General features: G+C 40.1%; 1 protein-coding gene across 2 annotated transcripts in view; it reads left to right on the top strand.

Annotated features, from left to right (window-relative positions):
• The window catches only part of TESK2 (testis associated actin remodelling kinase 2), a 146,731-nt gene that overhangs the window by 14,554 nt on the left and 116,211 nt on the right, over nucleotides 1–15,966 (top strand). The window lies entirely within an intron of this gene.

Below are 15,966 nucleotides of genomic sequence, written 5' to 3'. Positions count from 1 at the left end.
CATCCCAGTACCCTAGCTTGTCAGGAGCCTTTGGGCTCTTGACTTTGTCATCCAGTGTGCTAGCTATTCCACCCAGCTATATGTCATTTTCACATTGAACGAGTATACCATGTATGCCTTTATCCAAGTCACTGATAAAAATGTTAAACAGGAGAGGACCAAGTACAAATTCTTGGGATATTCCACTAGGAACTTCCTGCCGTATTGACATTGAGCTGTTAGAACGCTTTGAGTCCAGACATCCAACCAGTTCTGAATTCATCTGACTGTATTATCATGGAATCCATCTCTTTTCATCTATCTTCTCTACGAGATACATTTCTTTTTTAAAAGTCTAAGTTGGTTGGTGAATTCACTATGTGTCTACATTGGTTTCCTCAGAAAAATCCCATTATTTCTCGTCATTGAAAATGTTTCTCTTTATGTCTTCAGAATTCCATCTCATCATCCGTGGATCCAACTCTCATCTCTATGGAGATGATGCTGATATGAGCATAGCCAGCCCTTATCTTTCTCTTGCGATCCAGTTGTACATCTCCAGCTGCCTCTTTAATAGTGTTCTGAATGTATCAGACTTAATACATATTGCCAACTTGTTATCTCTCTTCCTCAACCCATCCTTCCTCCTAAGTTCTCCATTTCTGTCAGGTGTAGAAATCCTCTAGTCACCCAGGTTTGTGACCTTGGAATCATTCTTTACTCTTAATTTTCCTTCACTTCTGGCACACCCTCCCCCCGATCAGTTGCTCAGTCTTTGTTGATTTCACTTCTCCTACATCTCTTCTTGTAATTGGTTTTCTTGCCGCCAGCTTCTGCTGTCTCCAATATGTCTACCATATAGTTGCTAATATTGATAATTCTAAAACAGAGTTTGGACTGGGCCACTCTCTTGTTCAAGAAGCTTTAGTGACTCCCATTGTCTTTGTACCTCCCTAAAATATCAACTTCTTCTAAACCTCCCCAGTTAACTCACTATCCCACTCACCACAGCAGCTCTTCCAAACCTTCTCATCCCTCTTTAAATCTCCTCTGGCTTTCCTTCCTCCCACCTTCTCATGCTGAGAACCTTCGCTCATGTTTTACTGAAAAAAATTGAGACCATTCACTAAGAACTCTCTGGTCTCTCCCTCTCTCCATCTCACATGCTTAGATGCTTTCTACCATCTCTTCCTTCATCTCTGTTTCACATGCAGAGGTGTCCCTTCTTGCCAAGCCTGACTCCTCTGTATGCACAAGTGATCTCTACCTTTTCCAACAGATTTCCCCCTTTATCATCCCCAGTCTCTCGCTTACCTTCAGTCTTTCTCTGTCCACTGGTGGCTTCCCTTTTGCTTACAAACATGCTCATGTTTTCCCCATTCTCAAAAAACACTCGCTTGATTGATCCAGCCCCACTATCTGTCATCCCGTATCTCATGCCTTTCGTGGCTAACTTTGGGAAGGCTGTAAATTCTTTTCCCCTCACTCTCTTCTTAATTTTCTACAGGCTGGCTTCTAATCTTATGATTCAGCTGAAATTTCCCTTTCCAAAGTCATTATTGATCTCTTTATTATCAAATCTAATGAGCTCTTCTCAGTCTTCATCCTTTTCGACCTCTTGAGTCTTTGACACTGCCTGTCAACCTCTTCTTGATGTTCTCCTTTCTAGGTTTTCAGCACATTGCTGTCTTCTGATTTTCGGACTGCTCCTCTCAGTCTCCTTTGCTGGATCTTTATCCAGGTCAGGCCCACTAACTCTGAGTGTTGCACAGGGGCTCTGGCCTGGGCTCTTTTCTCTTGTCCTTTTATACTTGGTGATTTCATCAGCTCCCATGAATTCAGTTTTCATCTTTATGCTGCTGATTCTCCAATCTGCTTGTCTAGCCCTAACCTCTTTGCTGACCTCTAGGCTTGCTGCCTATTGGACATCTTGAACTGAATAGACATAGACTTTCTCGATTTCACTCAACATGTTCAAAACTGAAATGATTATTTTTCTCTGCTAAACCATACCTCCTTTTTTTTTTTTTGGCTAGGCAGTGGGGTTAAGTGACTTGCCCAGGGGTCCCACAACTGCTGGTAAGCATCAAGTGTCTGAGGCCAGATTTGAACTCAGGTCCTCCTGACTCCAGGGCCAGTGCTTTATCCGCTGCGCCACCTAGCTGCCTCCATACCTTCTTCTAAACTTCCCTATTATTGTTGAAGATACTGCCACCCTTGTAGTCATTCTAGCTTCCAACCTAGGTGTCATCTTCAGCTCCTTACTCTTTCACCCTCATATCCAAATCTGTTTCACGTTCTACTGATTTCAGCTTCATAACATCTCTCAGGTATATCGTCTTCTCTCCTCGACACTGCCACCACCTTGGTACAGGCCCTCATTGTCTCACACATAAACTGTTGCACTAGCTGCTGGGAGGCTTGCCAGCCTTGAGTCTCTCCCCACTGCAGACCATTCTCCACTCTGCTGTCAAAGTGATCTTTGAAAGCAAAAGTCTGACCGTATCACTTCTTCCTACTAAATACATTTCTCTGGCTCTCTATTACCTCTAAGTTCAAAAGTAAAGGCTTTTGATGTTCAGAGCCTTTCCTAACCTTTCCTACTCCCATCCACTCTTCTTGTCTCTCCCCCCCTCCCCATTCTCTGCCCCATACTTTTCTATACAGTGACACTGGCCTGCTTACTCTTCCTCAAACATGACGCTCTGTCTTCCAACTCTGGACATTTTCAGTGGCTGGCCTCCTTGCATGGAATTCTTCTTTATCTCCACCTCCTGGCTTCCCTCAATTCTCAGCCAACATCCCACTTTCTGCAAAGAAGCCTTTACAGATCCCCCTTGATGCTAGTGCCTTTTCTCAATTGATAACCTCCAAATTTTCCTGTATGTAGCTTGATAACATGTAGTTGTTTTCATGTCTTCTCTTATGTTAGACTTTGAGCTTCTTAAGAACAGATACTGCCTTCTGCTTTTCTTTTTATTCCCAGCACTTAGTACAGTGCCTAGCACCTAGTGGGCATCTGGTATATGTTTTTTGCCTCGCTCTATTTAATATTTAAAGCCCTTCATATTCTGGCTCCAGCCTGTCTTTTCAGACTGATGACACATCTGTGTTTCTTAGGTACTCTAAACTCTAGCCAGACTGATCTATTTGCTGTTACTTGATATTTGCTGATTCTCTGTATCTGATGCACCATTTCTCACCTTTGTGCCTTTGAGTGATACAAAAAATGCTCTCCTTTTTCACTTCTACCTCTTGGAACTCAGGTTCAAGGTTTACTTTAGGTCCTACCTCCTCTAAGAAGTCTTCCCTGATTCCCCCCAATTTTTAGTTAGTGGCTCCCAACCCTCTGTATTACTCTGTATTTTGAACGTATCAAAATAAAAATGTAAGTTCCTTGAGGGCAGGAATTGTCTTATTTTTGTATTTCCAGTGTCTGTCATAGTGAAAAATAGTAAGTCTTTATCTGTATTGTTTTTTTGATAATATCCAGGTCTTTCTACCCGGTGGGGCCAGAAGGCTTAAAGATTGTTGGCTTCTTGAGGGCAGGAGCTGCCTTTTGCCTTTTTTTGTGTCTTTAGCACAGTGCCTGGCACATAGTAGTGCTTAATAAATGTTTATTGATTGATATCTTTTGTTTTTACATTGCCTAAATATCCTCTGGTATCTCTTCCCCTCTTACCTCCTAGGGAGCCATTCCTTATAACAAATTATTTTTCTACAAAAAGAAAAAGAGGAAGATAAGAAAAAAAAGTCAGCAATACTAATCAGTACATTGAAAAAATCTGGCATTATATGCAATACACCACACCTGTGGACCCACATCTCTGTAGAGGAGTTTTGTCTTCTCTTATCTCTTCTTTGGTGCCATGCTTGTTCTTCATGATTTCACAACAGGCCAGAAGATTTCTAGGATCTAAGACACAGGTGGGAAACCTTCAGCCTAGATGCCACATGTGGCCTCCTAGGTCCTCAGGTGCGGCCTTTTGACTGAGGCCAAATTTTACAGAACAAATCTTTTTATTAAGGGGATTTATTCTGTGAAGTTTGGATTCAGTCAAAGGGCTGCACTTGAGGACCTAGTCAAAGGGCTACATGTGACCTTGAGGCTGCAGTTCTTCACCCCCTGATCTAGGTTTTTATGATTCTTTTCTAGACCTTGGAGCAGGGCATTGGAGGCTGTGTGAGCTCAAAAATAGGAAACGTTTCAAAGAGCCCGACCCAGTTTTAAGAATCAGATTTTGATATATCTGGAGCTAAGATTATATCATTGTGTATACGTGGGGAAAATTTCAGAGGGAATGACAACTTTTCTGGCTTGAATGAAAAGTGAAGCTTAGCCTTTGACAGTAGGATGGCAAACTCAACAGCACAGCAGTATTACTTCTATTTTTAATTAGGCAATCATCCTGAAATGTATCTGATGGACACATTTCCTGCTTTGAGTCCTAGAAACAATGCTTGCTGAGCAAACCTAACTACCATGTAAACCCATGTGATTGGTCTGGGCAACCCAAAACTCCTTTGTCAGCATCTGTGCAGGAATCCTGAAGGAAGTCTTCAGGGCTGTAGGACACCAGATGTAGGCAGATGAATGAACCCTGGTTGGCTTTTGGATGAGTTTACTTCCTTAACTCCCAAGCATGTAGGAACCACTGTAGAAATAGGAGAAGAAAGTGACAGTGTTAAGATGACATGTTGTGGTTTTTACTCCTTGCTCAGAAAGTTTAAAAACTATCTGGCTTTTAGAGAGTTTTTGCTGTCTTTCTGTGCTCTTTTCAGGGCATCCTAGTGAGTGTCCTTGGTTGGAGATCATGAAGATTGCAGAATCTTGCCAGTTTGGGGTATCTTCCTTCTGCCCAGTGTGTTTTAGTGTTCTGGGCATGACACAGCTGCCTCTGGTACTGTGTGTGATTGTTTGTTAGAGAAAATTGAAGGGGATGAGGGACAATGGATTTTTGAATGGTAGCAAACAATGTTAAAGAACAGTTGGCATGTCTTTTGTGTTGAAGGTTTTAGCACATCTTTCACATTAATGCCTGGGGTTCACGTCTGCCAGAGGTGAGTGAGGGAAAGCTATCAGTTTTTAGCCTAAGTGGAAATTTGTTGCTTTTCCAGAATTGATTTCCTGGCTTCAGGGGAGTGAGTGGTGTAGACATTAGAGAATAGTCAAAGCTTTCTTAGCCAATGAGTATAATGAGTGACAAATATTCTAATTTTGTTTGGAAAATATTTTTCTGATGGAAAAACAAGAGAGCTTAGGGCAGTAAACCTGGGGCATAGGCTGAGGAGCTGTTTTTCTGGAGCTATTTTAAATTGAGGGCCTGTGAACATCAGAAGGCCTAACAAGTGAATGGGTTTCCTCTGACAACCATTTGAGAAACAAAGTCCCGTTATCCTCAAATCAAGAACAAATATGATTCTGGGCATAGGACGTTTAACATCTCTCTCTACCAGTTGGAAAGCAACTTTTTTTTTACTGGTATCTTTAAATTTTCTTTCAGCCCCCATCTGAGCTCCTCATTTAAAAAAAAATGTTGTCCCTTCATTGGGAAAATTAATTAATTTTAATATCAATCAGAACCAGCTCAGGAATAGCAAACTAGTCTACACAGGTTATAGAAGAAAAACCTGTTTTGTGAAGGAAACTTCATTTTTGAGCTTCCCAGTTTATTAACTAATGACAAATCACTTGAAACAAGTAAACAAATCACTTGAAAAAAAACCTGTTGTAATTTTGTGAACTGCATAATTATTTAGCCTTCTGAAGCCTCTCAAAAACTCATTTATATTCCTGAGAACAAGACTAATCATTCATTGTTGTTGTTGCTCTGGTGAAGTGTGGATCTGTTTTTCCTAAAATAGAGTAACCTTCCTACTCAAGGATACTTAACCAGCTTCCAAACCTTCTTCCTAGTCATCCTCATGTCCCGCCCCGCTCCTGCCCCTATTCCGAGTGATTGCCAACTGCTCCCATGTCTACCCACAGACATCTCTGGCACTTGTCTCTTATCCATTCACATAGCCATTGCTTTAGATTTCTTTTTTTAAGGACCATGCCTTAAATCCAAATCACTCAGGCTCTCATTGATTAATAGGTCCCAGCCCAAGCCTCACTTGGTCATTGTTTGAGTTTTGTTGGCTCAGAATGAGTGTAAATACCAATTGTTTCTGTTTTGTCCAGAAATCCTGAGAGTCTTCCCTTCCCAGATTGATTTTTTTTTTCACCAGATAAAAGAGGCCCTTTTTTTGCCTCATTTCTTACCTAGCCATAATCACTGAATGGGCTTTGCCTCAGACAAACTGAGACTTGAGAAAGACCTTAGTTTAAAAAGGCCAAGATCTCCCCTGCATCTGGGGCCGTCTCCAGGCATCCTGATCTATATCTGGCCAGTGGACCCAGATGGCTCTGGAGGAGTGAGGCTGGTGAATTTGCACAGGCCTCCCTCACTTAAATCCAGTTCATTTGCAGGTCATGGCATCACCTCCCTGATGTCACTGGTCCTCTTTGAGAATGAAGGACAAACAACAACAGCTTGGACTATGAATCAGTGAAAAAAATGCTTATTCAATACTTTCTATGCCTCAGGCATTGAGGATACAAACAACTGTAAGCAAGACAGTCCCTGTACTCCAGGACTTGACATCTTAATGGAGGAAGACAACAGAAACTAGTGCAGTGGCCTCCTCATTGCTATTCCTGCCTCTCTGCTCCATCCTCCACAGAGCTGCCAGCATGGTTTCCCAGAGCTCAGGACTGACTGAGCTGCTCCCCTGTCTAGGATATAACATAAAGTCCTTTGTCTGTCACTTAAAGCCCTTCATAATCTGTCTTCCCTTGCCTTTTCAGGCCTACTATATATCATTACCCTTCAGGCATTCTGCACTTTAGCCACACTGGCTTTCTTGGGTGTAGCTTAATATAACACTTCATTTCCTGTCCCTGTGCGTTTGCCGTGGCTTTCCCCACAGACCTGCCATTGATTCCACATCACCTCTGCCTTTTAGAGTGCCTGGCTGCCTTTAAAGCTCCACCCAGCTACTGCCTCTCCATGAAGCCTTTCCTGATCCTTCTCCCCACCCCCATGTACTTTCCCATCTCCTACCCCCACAAATTATGTTCTATTCATTTTTCTGCATTTTGTATGTGCTTTATTTACATTTGTACATTTTGTTCCCAAGCCCCGTCTTGCCCTTCCCCATAGAATGTTACCTCTTTGAGAACAGGGACTCTATTATTTATTGTGTGTATATCCACAGTGCCTAGAACAGAGTAGGGACTTAAGCCCTTGTCAGTTTATTGAGACACTTGCTACTCATGTAATCTGTGGTGAGAAGCAGCTTGGCATTGAGGATAGAGAACTGGCTTCAGAGTCAGTAAGACCTGGGTTCAGGACCTGCCCGACTTGACCTCTTGGTAGCCTAGATTACTTGGGAAGTTGTACATTTCAAGTGCTAAAGGGAGAAATCACAGGTCCAGACCACACATCCCTACCCTGCTGCTACATTTTGGACAACACATCTCAGCTGCTTGTATCCAACTGCTTTGTAGATCTGAACCCTTATAATCTTCCCCATCCGCACTTTTCTAATAGAGGTAGTGGCTGGGGAGAAATTTTTAGTTATCATTGTACAAAAAATACACACATCTTTGCAGGAGGGTGGAACTATATTAGGATCCAAAGCTAATGTTGATGTAAATAGATTTGAAAAGTCATTCTGAAGCAAATGTATTCTAAAATTTTATACTTAAATCCTATTTTTATAATTAAATTTTATTTTTAAAAAATCTGCCTTCTCTGTAACCCACTTTCCTCTCTTCCCCAGTATGGAAGCAAGAAAAACAAATTCTTGGATTGTCCATGTCTAAAAAAAGTGTCTCAGTCTGCACTCTGAGACCATCATCTCTATATCAGGAAGTAGAGAGCATGTTTCATCCTGAGCTGATTGCCAGTTGTCTTGACTTATGTCTTGCCACTGGACTTCAGTGACTCTGGAGGAGAGAGTGAGATTGATGGCTTTGTGCAGCTCTGCCCCACTTAAATCCAGTCCACTCACAAGTCAAGATATCACCCTCGTGATGTCATTGGTTCTCTTCAAGAATAAAGGATGAACAACACCCTGTTTCATCATGAATCCTGTGAAGTAGTGGTCAGTCATTGTATTGATCAGAGTTCTTAAAATTAAGACTTTCAAACTTGTTTGTCTTTATAATATTGTTGTCATTTTATAAATTGTTTACTTGGTTCTACTCACTTCACTCTGCATCAATTCTTATAAATTTCTCCAGGGTTTTCTGAAACTGTGTCTTTCATCATTTGTTTTTTTAATTCAATTTTATTTTATTTTCAGTTCCAGATTTTCTCTCTCCTCTCGTCCCCTCTGCCACTGACTGAGAAGGCAAGAAATACAAAACCCATTATAAATATGAAGTCATATAAAACACATTTCTCCGTTACATATATTCTGGGAGAAAAAAAAACAAGAAAAAGAAAGAAAGAAAAAAATGCACTTCAGTCTATACTCACTGTGTCAGTTCTGTATCTGGAGGTTTATAGCTTTTTTCATTATGAGTCTTTTGAAAATATGGCGGCTCATTCTGTTGATTCGAGTTACTAAGTATTTTGCAGTGGATTATCTTTACAATATTGCTGCTACTGTGTGTACAATGTCTCTTAGTCCTGCTCACTTCATTTCGTTCATAAAAGTCTCTCCAGGTTTTTGTGAAACCATCCCCTTCATCATTTCTTACAGAACAGTAGTATTCCATCACAATCATATAACGTAACTTGCTCAGTCATTCCCCAGTTGATAGGCATCCTCTTAGTTTCCTGTTCTTTGCCAACTCCATCATTTCTTATAGCACAATATTATTCCTAATCATATTCATATACCATAACTTCTTCAGCTGTCTCTTAATAGATGGATACCTCTTCAATTCCCAATTCTTTGCCACCACAAACAGAACTGGTATAAACATTTTTGTGTATGTGGGCACTTTTTCTCTTTCTTTGCTCTCTTTGAGATAGTGGTATCACTGGGGGGGGGGTTGTCAAAGGGTATGAACAGCTGTTTTATATTAAGTTAAATTTTATTTTCAATTCCAAATTCTTTCTCTTGAATCATCACTCATTGAGAAAGCAAGAAAAACAAAAGTTGTTCCAAATTTTACATATATATATGTTAAATGTATATTTCTACTTTATTCATACACAAAAAATGTACTTCAGTCTGCATTTTGAGTCCCTCTCTTATCTCTGAAGGTGGGTAGTTTGTTTCATTTTGAGTACCTGGGAATTGTGGTTGGTCATTGTATTGATCAGAGTTCCTGTTCAAAGTTATTTTTCTTTACAATATTGTTGTTATTGTATAAATTGTTCTCATTTGGCTTACTTCATTTGGTATCAGTACATACAATTCTTGCCAGATTTCTCTGAAACTATCCACTTTATCATTTCTTATAGCACAATAATAATTCATTACATTCGCAGCTTGTTTAGCCATTCCCCTATTGAAGGCACTCCCTCAGTTTTCATTTCCTTTTCTCTTTACCCTTTTCCATCCTATTTCCCTGTTGCGTAAAATGTATTTCTGTACCCAACTATGTATGTGTATACATATATTCTTTTCTTCTTTGACTAGTTCAGGTGAGAGTCAGGTTCAAGTTTTACACTCTGCCTCCTGCCTCCTTCTTCTTTCTTATTACATAGTCTTCTACTTATATACCCCTTTTCTTGAATTTCCCAATCAGAATTTGGTTTGGTGTATTTTCTAGATCATCATGGAGGTTTGGACTATATTTCTTTCTGCTATTCTGTTGGTTATGCACATGGAACAAATTGCCTTCCAGATTGTCTGGACCAGTGCACAGCTCCAGTAATACTAATTCATTAATGTACCTGTTTTCACATAGCATCTCCAGCATTTTCCATTTTCTTTTCTTCTTCTTTTTTTTTTTTGGCCAACTTTGCCCATCTGATGGGTGTGAGGTGGAAACTCAGAGTTTTAAAAATTTGTTTCTTTGTTGATGATTTAGAACTTTTTTTAAATATAACTTGGATTTCTTCCTCCGAAAATTATCTTCCCATATCCTTTGATCATTTATCAATTGAAAAAAGATACGTTTGTTTAAGAAGCTGTTAAAACCCATGGGTTTTAATATGAATTTATTATCCACATGTGGTAGATTCATAGAGCAGTTTGGGATTCTGCTTAGGTACTTAGCTTTGCTGCTACCTGTGGCTACCCAAATAAGAATCAGTCATTTGAAGCTTCACTAAAGTGTTTGAGGAGGGATTGTAGTAGCTTAGACTTAGAGCTGGAACAGACTGTAGTTGTGTTGTAGTCCAATCTTTTCATTTTCCAGATAAGGAAACTGATATCCAGAGATGAAGTAGCTTGTCCTGTTCTGTAGGTAATAAGGTTATCATAACGTTTACTGGTCGAGGGAATGGAAGGCCAATCTGAGGGCAGAAGGGCTTCGCCTTCCATGATATTAGTAGTATTTTATTTTGGCACTTGAAAATCTATTTAAAAATGGAGTTTGACAAGATTCTTTTCTTGAAGCTAGGGATACCTAAGTAAAGATGAGAGAAGCCTAGCTCTCCAGTAGGTTACATTCTACTAGAGGGACAGGATAGAACATAAACACAGATTTTTTAAAAAATTAATTTATTTTGATTTATCAACAATCACTTCCATAAACTTTTGAGTTTTAAATTTTTCTCTGCCTCCCTCCCCAAGACGGTGTGCAATCTGATATAGGCTGTACATATACATTCTTATTAAACATATTTTCACATTAGTAATGTAAATAAGAATTAGAAGCAACAGGAGGAAATGCCAGAAAGAGGAAACAAAATACAACAGAAGAAAAAAATAGCAAATAGTATGCTTCAATTTGCATTCAAACTTCATAGGTCTTTCTTTGGATGTGGATAGCATTTTCCATCTTGAGGCCTTTGGAGTTGGGGTCTTAGATCCTTGTATTGCTGAGAAGGGTTGTCTGTTAATGTTGGTCATCATATAATGTGGCTGTTACTGTGTACAATGTTTTCCTGGTTCTGCTCACTTCACTCTGCATCAGACAGTACAAGTCTTTCCAGTTTTTCTGAAGTCTGCCTGCTCATCATTTCTTATAGCACAATAGTATTCCATTACATTCATATACCACAACTTGCTCAGCCATTCCCCCATTGATGGGCATCCTCTCAATTTCCAATTCTTTGCCACCGCAAAAAGAGCTGCTATAAATATTTTTGTACCTGTGGGTCCTTTTCCCATTTGTATGATCTCTTTGGGATACAGCTCTAGAAGTTCTATTGCTGGGCCAAAGGGTATTCACACTTTTACAGCCTTTTGGGCATAGTTCCAAATTGCTCTCACAATGGTTGGATCATTTCACAACTCCACCAACAATGCATTAGTGTTCCAATTTTCTCACATCTTCTCTAACATTTATCATTTTCCTGTTTTGTCATGTTAGCCAATCTAATAGGTGTAATGATGAACACAGATTTTTTAAAAATATGAGATTGGAAGTGATAAGGGAATGAAGGGAGGACCCAGATCAGGTGGTCTGGATATTAGGAAAGTAATAGCATGTGTAGTATAGATATCTATGTATATGTATATTTATCTGAGCTTAATTGTAGCCTACTTTAGGGTGGGGAGAGGGGAAAGAAGGGAAAAAATTAAGGAAAAAGAGAACAAAAGAAAACCTCCAAGGAAGTAAAGAAAAGCTGGGTAGTTTTGAAAACAGTGTGTATTATTTATCATATAGGTTTTCCTGAGATGAAAATTTATTGTTTTGTATTGAAAACTCTGTTATGTTCTGCTGTGTACATGGCAATGTTTTATTTTTCTTTTCTCATTTTGTATTTAAGTTTAAAATGAATAAAAAAAACTACAGAAAAAATACATCAAATTAACCAATGGTTTATCTATTTTATTGTGTTTTTTTTTTCATAAAACTGTCTCCTGGTTTTATTTATTAGTTTGGTGGTTTTCTTAATTTCAATTTAATTAATCTCTCCTTTAGTTTTTAGGGTTTCTAGTTTGGTGTTTAATTAGGGATTTTTAATTTGTTCTTTTTCTAGTTTTTTTTAAATTGCATGCCTGATTAATTCATCTACTGTTTCTCTATTTTGTTGACATAAGCATTTAGAGATAGGAAATTTTCTCTTAAGTACTGCTTTGTCTGCATCTTATAAATTTTGTCTGTGGCACCTTTTAGCAAAATATCGTTTCCCTAATTATCTCTCTCTCTTTTTTTTTTTTTGGCTAGGCAGTGGGGTTAAATGACTTGCCCAGGGTCACATAGCTAGTAAATGTTATATGTCTGAGGCTGCATTTGAACTCAGGTCCACCTGAATCCAGGGCCGGTGCTCTATCCACTGAGCCATCTAGCTGCCCCTAATTATCTCTTTTAATTAGATCTATTTTTGCTTTTGCTTTGTCTGAGATCATGATTACTACCTCTGCTTTTTCTTTTTCTTCAGGTGAAGCATAATAGATTCTGCTCCAACCCCTCACCTTTACTCTGTATATGTCTCTTCACTTCAAGTATGTTTCTTGTAAACACCATATTTTAGGATTCTGATTTTTGATCCACTCTGCTATCTGCTTCCATTTTATGGGTTAGTTCATTCCTTTCACATTCACAGTTATAATTACTAAATGTGTATTTCTTTCCATACTAGTTTTTTTTCTTCTTTATCCTTCTCTCTCCCCCTTTTACCCTGTCTTTCCTCAGAAGTGTTTTGCTTCTGACCACCTTCCCCAATCCAACCCTCCCTTCTATCTGCCCCTCTTCTTCTTTTACCCCCCTCCCCCCTCCTTCCTTGAAGGTTAAGATAGATTTCTATATCCAACTGAGTGTGTGTATCATTCCCTCTTTGAGCCAATTCTGATGAGCGTAAGGATCAAGCATTGCCTGCCACCCTTAACCCCGCCTTATTCTCTCCCTCCCATTTCCCCCTCCACCATTAAAAGTTCTTTCATGACTCTTATGTGATTAATTTGCCCCATTCTTTTCTGCCACTCCAGAATTCATTTTGAGGTGCTATTTTAAAGTTGTTTGGAGGGTAATTTGGGAGAGCTCAGGCAAGTCCCTTCCTTTACTCCTCCATCTTGGCTCCCCCTAGCATTTTGACTAAGCATGTGTACTCCTTAGACCTAGGTCCCTGATGAAAGGCTGTCCTGGGCTCTCTTTTCTTTTTTCTCTTCACTGTCGCACTTGGTGACCTCATCAATCTATGTCGATTTAATTATGCAGTAATATACGAATGATTTCCAGATAGCTCCTGAGCCCCAGTTCTGAGTTACCATACGCTTGCTGGGTTTTGAAGTGGACATCCCATAGACGAAGCAAACTTACCACATCCCAAACAGAACTCCGTTCCTCTTCCTTAAAACCCACCTCTCTCCCAGACTTGCTCAGTCTTGTCAATGACGCCACCACCCATTTAATCATGCAGGCTTAGATGCTTTCATCTCACGTATTTGGGCGTCTGCCACATCTTGTCCCTGCTTTGACAGCATCTCTTATAGGGGTGCTCTTTCCTTTACTCACACAGCTGCCACCCTGTTTCAATTGCCAGAGCCTCCTGTCAGCAGAGAATCACAACTTCATGAAACTTATGTGAAAAGTAGGTTGTTACAAGAGAAATGAGCCTTCATGTGGAGCCCAAAGAGTTCACAATCCATACAGAAGTTTGCATATTTTTAACAGCAGGACAGAGGAAGCAGGAGAAAACACAAATCTCCACCTGAAGGGGTGTGGCATGAGAGGGGGAAAAGGTGGGAAAAGGACAGAACCCTTCCTGAAGGGCAGGAGCAAAGCAATAGCAAAACCATGTTCTTTTCCCTTGGGAGCTGCTAGACTGTGAAGATAGGATGGTCAGCTTATCTACACGGATCCCAGCTGTACAAGCAATTTCCCTGTCTAGACCTGTCTTGATTCCCAGGGACACACAGGGAATCCAGTTTGGGGTGCAAACAACAAATTATATCAGCTTCCAGTGTTTCTGGAAAATACAGCAACTCAAAAAGACAAGTTCAGGGGGCCACTTAACATCCCTCAACACTCCTCACTGTCTCCCTGCTACCCGCAGGAACTGATCTGACATCTGTTTTGTATGTCACTACAGATATGCATTTATCTCCTGCATCAGAGTGTTATCTCCTTCAGAGAAGGGAGAGTTTCACTTTGTCTTTGTTTCCCCAGTACCCGGCACAGTTTCTGGCACCTAATAGTTGATTAATAAATGCTTTCTGATTGATTGATAATCAGAAAATGTAAAAAATGTAGCTGAATTTCACATTCCATTTTAATTGTAATTCCCACCTTATTTTGCCCTCACATTTAATAGCCAATGTTTTCTTATGTTTGCATGTATGTTCTCTCTTTTTCCTTCTCAGTCCACATTCAGTTCATAGCTAACTCCTGCCTTTTTCTTTTGTCTAGTCTTTCCTATTGCCTCCTCCAGTCTTATCTTGCCTCAGAAATATTCTGATCTGGTCATCTTTGCTGACTCTATTGCTGTTTTCTTGAAAGAATCCCAAATTCCACTGGGAAGTATAAGGCCAATCGTAATTCCAAGATGTAGTTTATTCTCCCCTAAAAAGAGATCTTGCCAGTAAAGACCCAAGCTCTCAGTGATTCCCCAGGCATGACCTGCTTGGTCATATCCATGCTTCCTAGCCTGATGTTCAGAGTCCTTTGCAATCCTGTTCTGACCTAGCTTTCCACCCTTATTTTATATTCTAAAATCCCCCTCAACCAGACTATTTCCCATTCCTCAATTCCCTTCCTGTCCTTGCCTCTGTCCTTTGCTTATACTTCCCCTCTCCTACTAATTTAATTCTTAGCCCAGCTTTGTCAGTGAAACCGCATCCCTCAAGAGGCTGTTCAGATGCTTTCTTTTTCACAGAACATCTTCTGATGTCCCAGCCACTCTGGGCTTTATCCTCTTCCTGCTTGATACGTTGATATTTGTAATCTCTTGCCTAGCCTAGTGTTGGGTACAGAGTCGGTTTGCCCACACAAGATGGGATGCGGCACTTGGAGTGAGGAAGGCCCAAGTTTAAATCCTTCCGCAGATGCTCAACTAGCTGCCTGGGCAAGTCACTTATTCTCTTTTAGCCTCAGTTTTCTCAACTATAAAATGGGGGGTTGGACTCAAGGGCTTTTAAGGTCCCTTTTTTCAGCCCTGAATCTCTTATTCTATGGTTCTTTGATTCATTCAGTTAGTCAACAAGCATTTATTAAGTACCTACTATATGTCAGGTACAACGTGCTAAGTACTGGGGACACGAGAAAGGCAAAAAATAGTTATTGCTCACAAAGAGCCCAAAGCCTGATGGAATTGTGTAAAAAGAAAATACTGTCTTTCTTCAGGTTATTTGGCACTTTTAAAAACCTTTCTTCTGTGTGTTATGAAATATATAATATGCTAGTATTAAGTTTTTTGGTTAAAGGTAAATTATATTAAATTTAAAAATATTAGATTTTAGAGATATTTGCATACCTCTGTTGAAGACTTACTTTGATGCCTTTTTGTGTCGTAGTTGTGACCCTAGGTCCTTGAAGACTTTGCCGAAGGAGCATGATCTTGGGTAGGTTCTACCAGCCTTCGGTGTAGAGCTGGTGATGAGTTTATGCCTGCTGCTTGGGGACCAGCCTGGCCAATTATAGAGTCTCACACCAGAAATTTGGCCACAAGGTGATGCAAAGGAGATGCAGAGAGCAGGGGCTCTGATTTACACTAGCAAAGGAGTACCTGCATTTTGGGGGTCCTAGAGTCAGGGAGTATTATTTGTGAATGTGGCTTTTAAGCCTGACCCAGCACCTGAACAATGCTGAATGGATGGTGTTATGCTGTTGAAGTCTTTGTTTCAGTGTCTTTGAATGGATGTTGGGTTGTCCTGGTCTCCCTGTCTTGAGTCTCTTCCCACTCCGGTCTAGCCTTTGCTGCATTGCCAGTG

This window comes from Phascolarctos cinereus, unplaced genomic scaffold, assembly GCF_003287225.1.
Source record: "Phascolarctos cinereus isolate Bilbo 61053 unplaced genomic scaffold, phaCin_HiC Scaffold_5;HRSCAF=322, whole genome shotgun sequence".
NCBI lineage: Eukaryota > Metazoa > Chordata > Mammalia > Diprotodontia > Phascolarctidae > Phascolarctos > Phascolarctos cinereus.
Note: the sequence above shows the minus strand (reverse complement) of the source record. Positions and strands in the feature narration are given on the sequence as shown.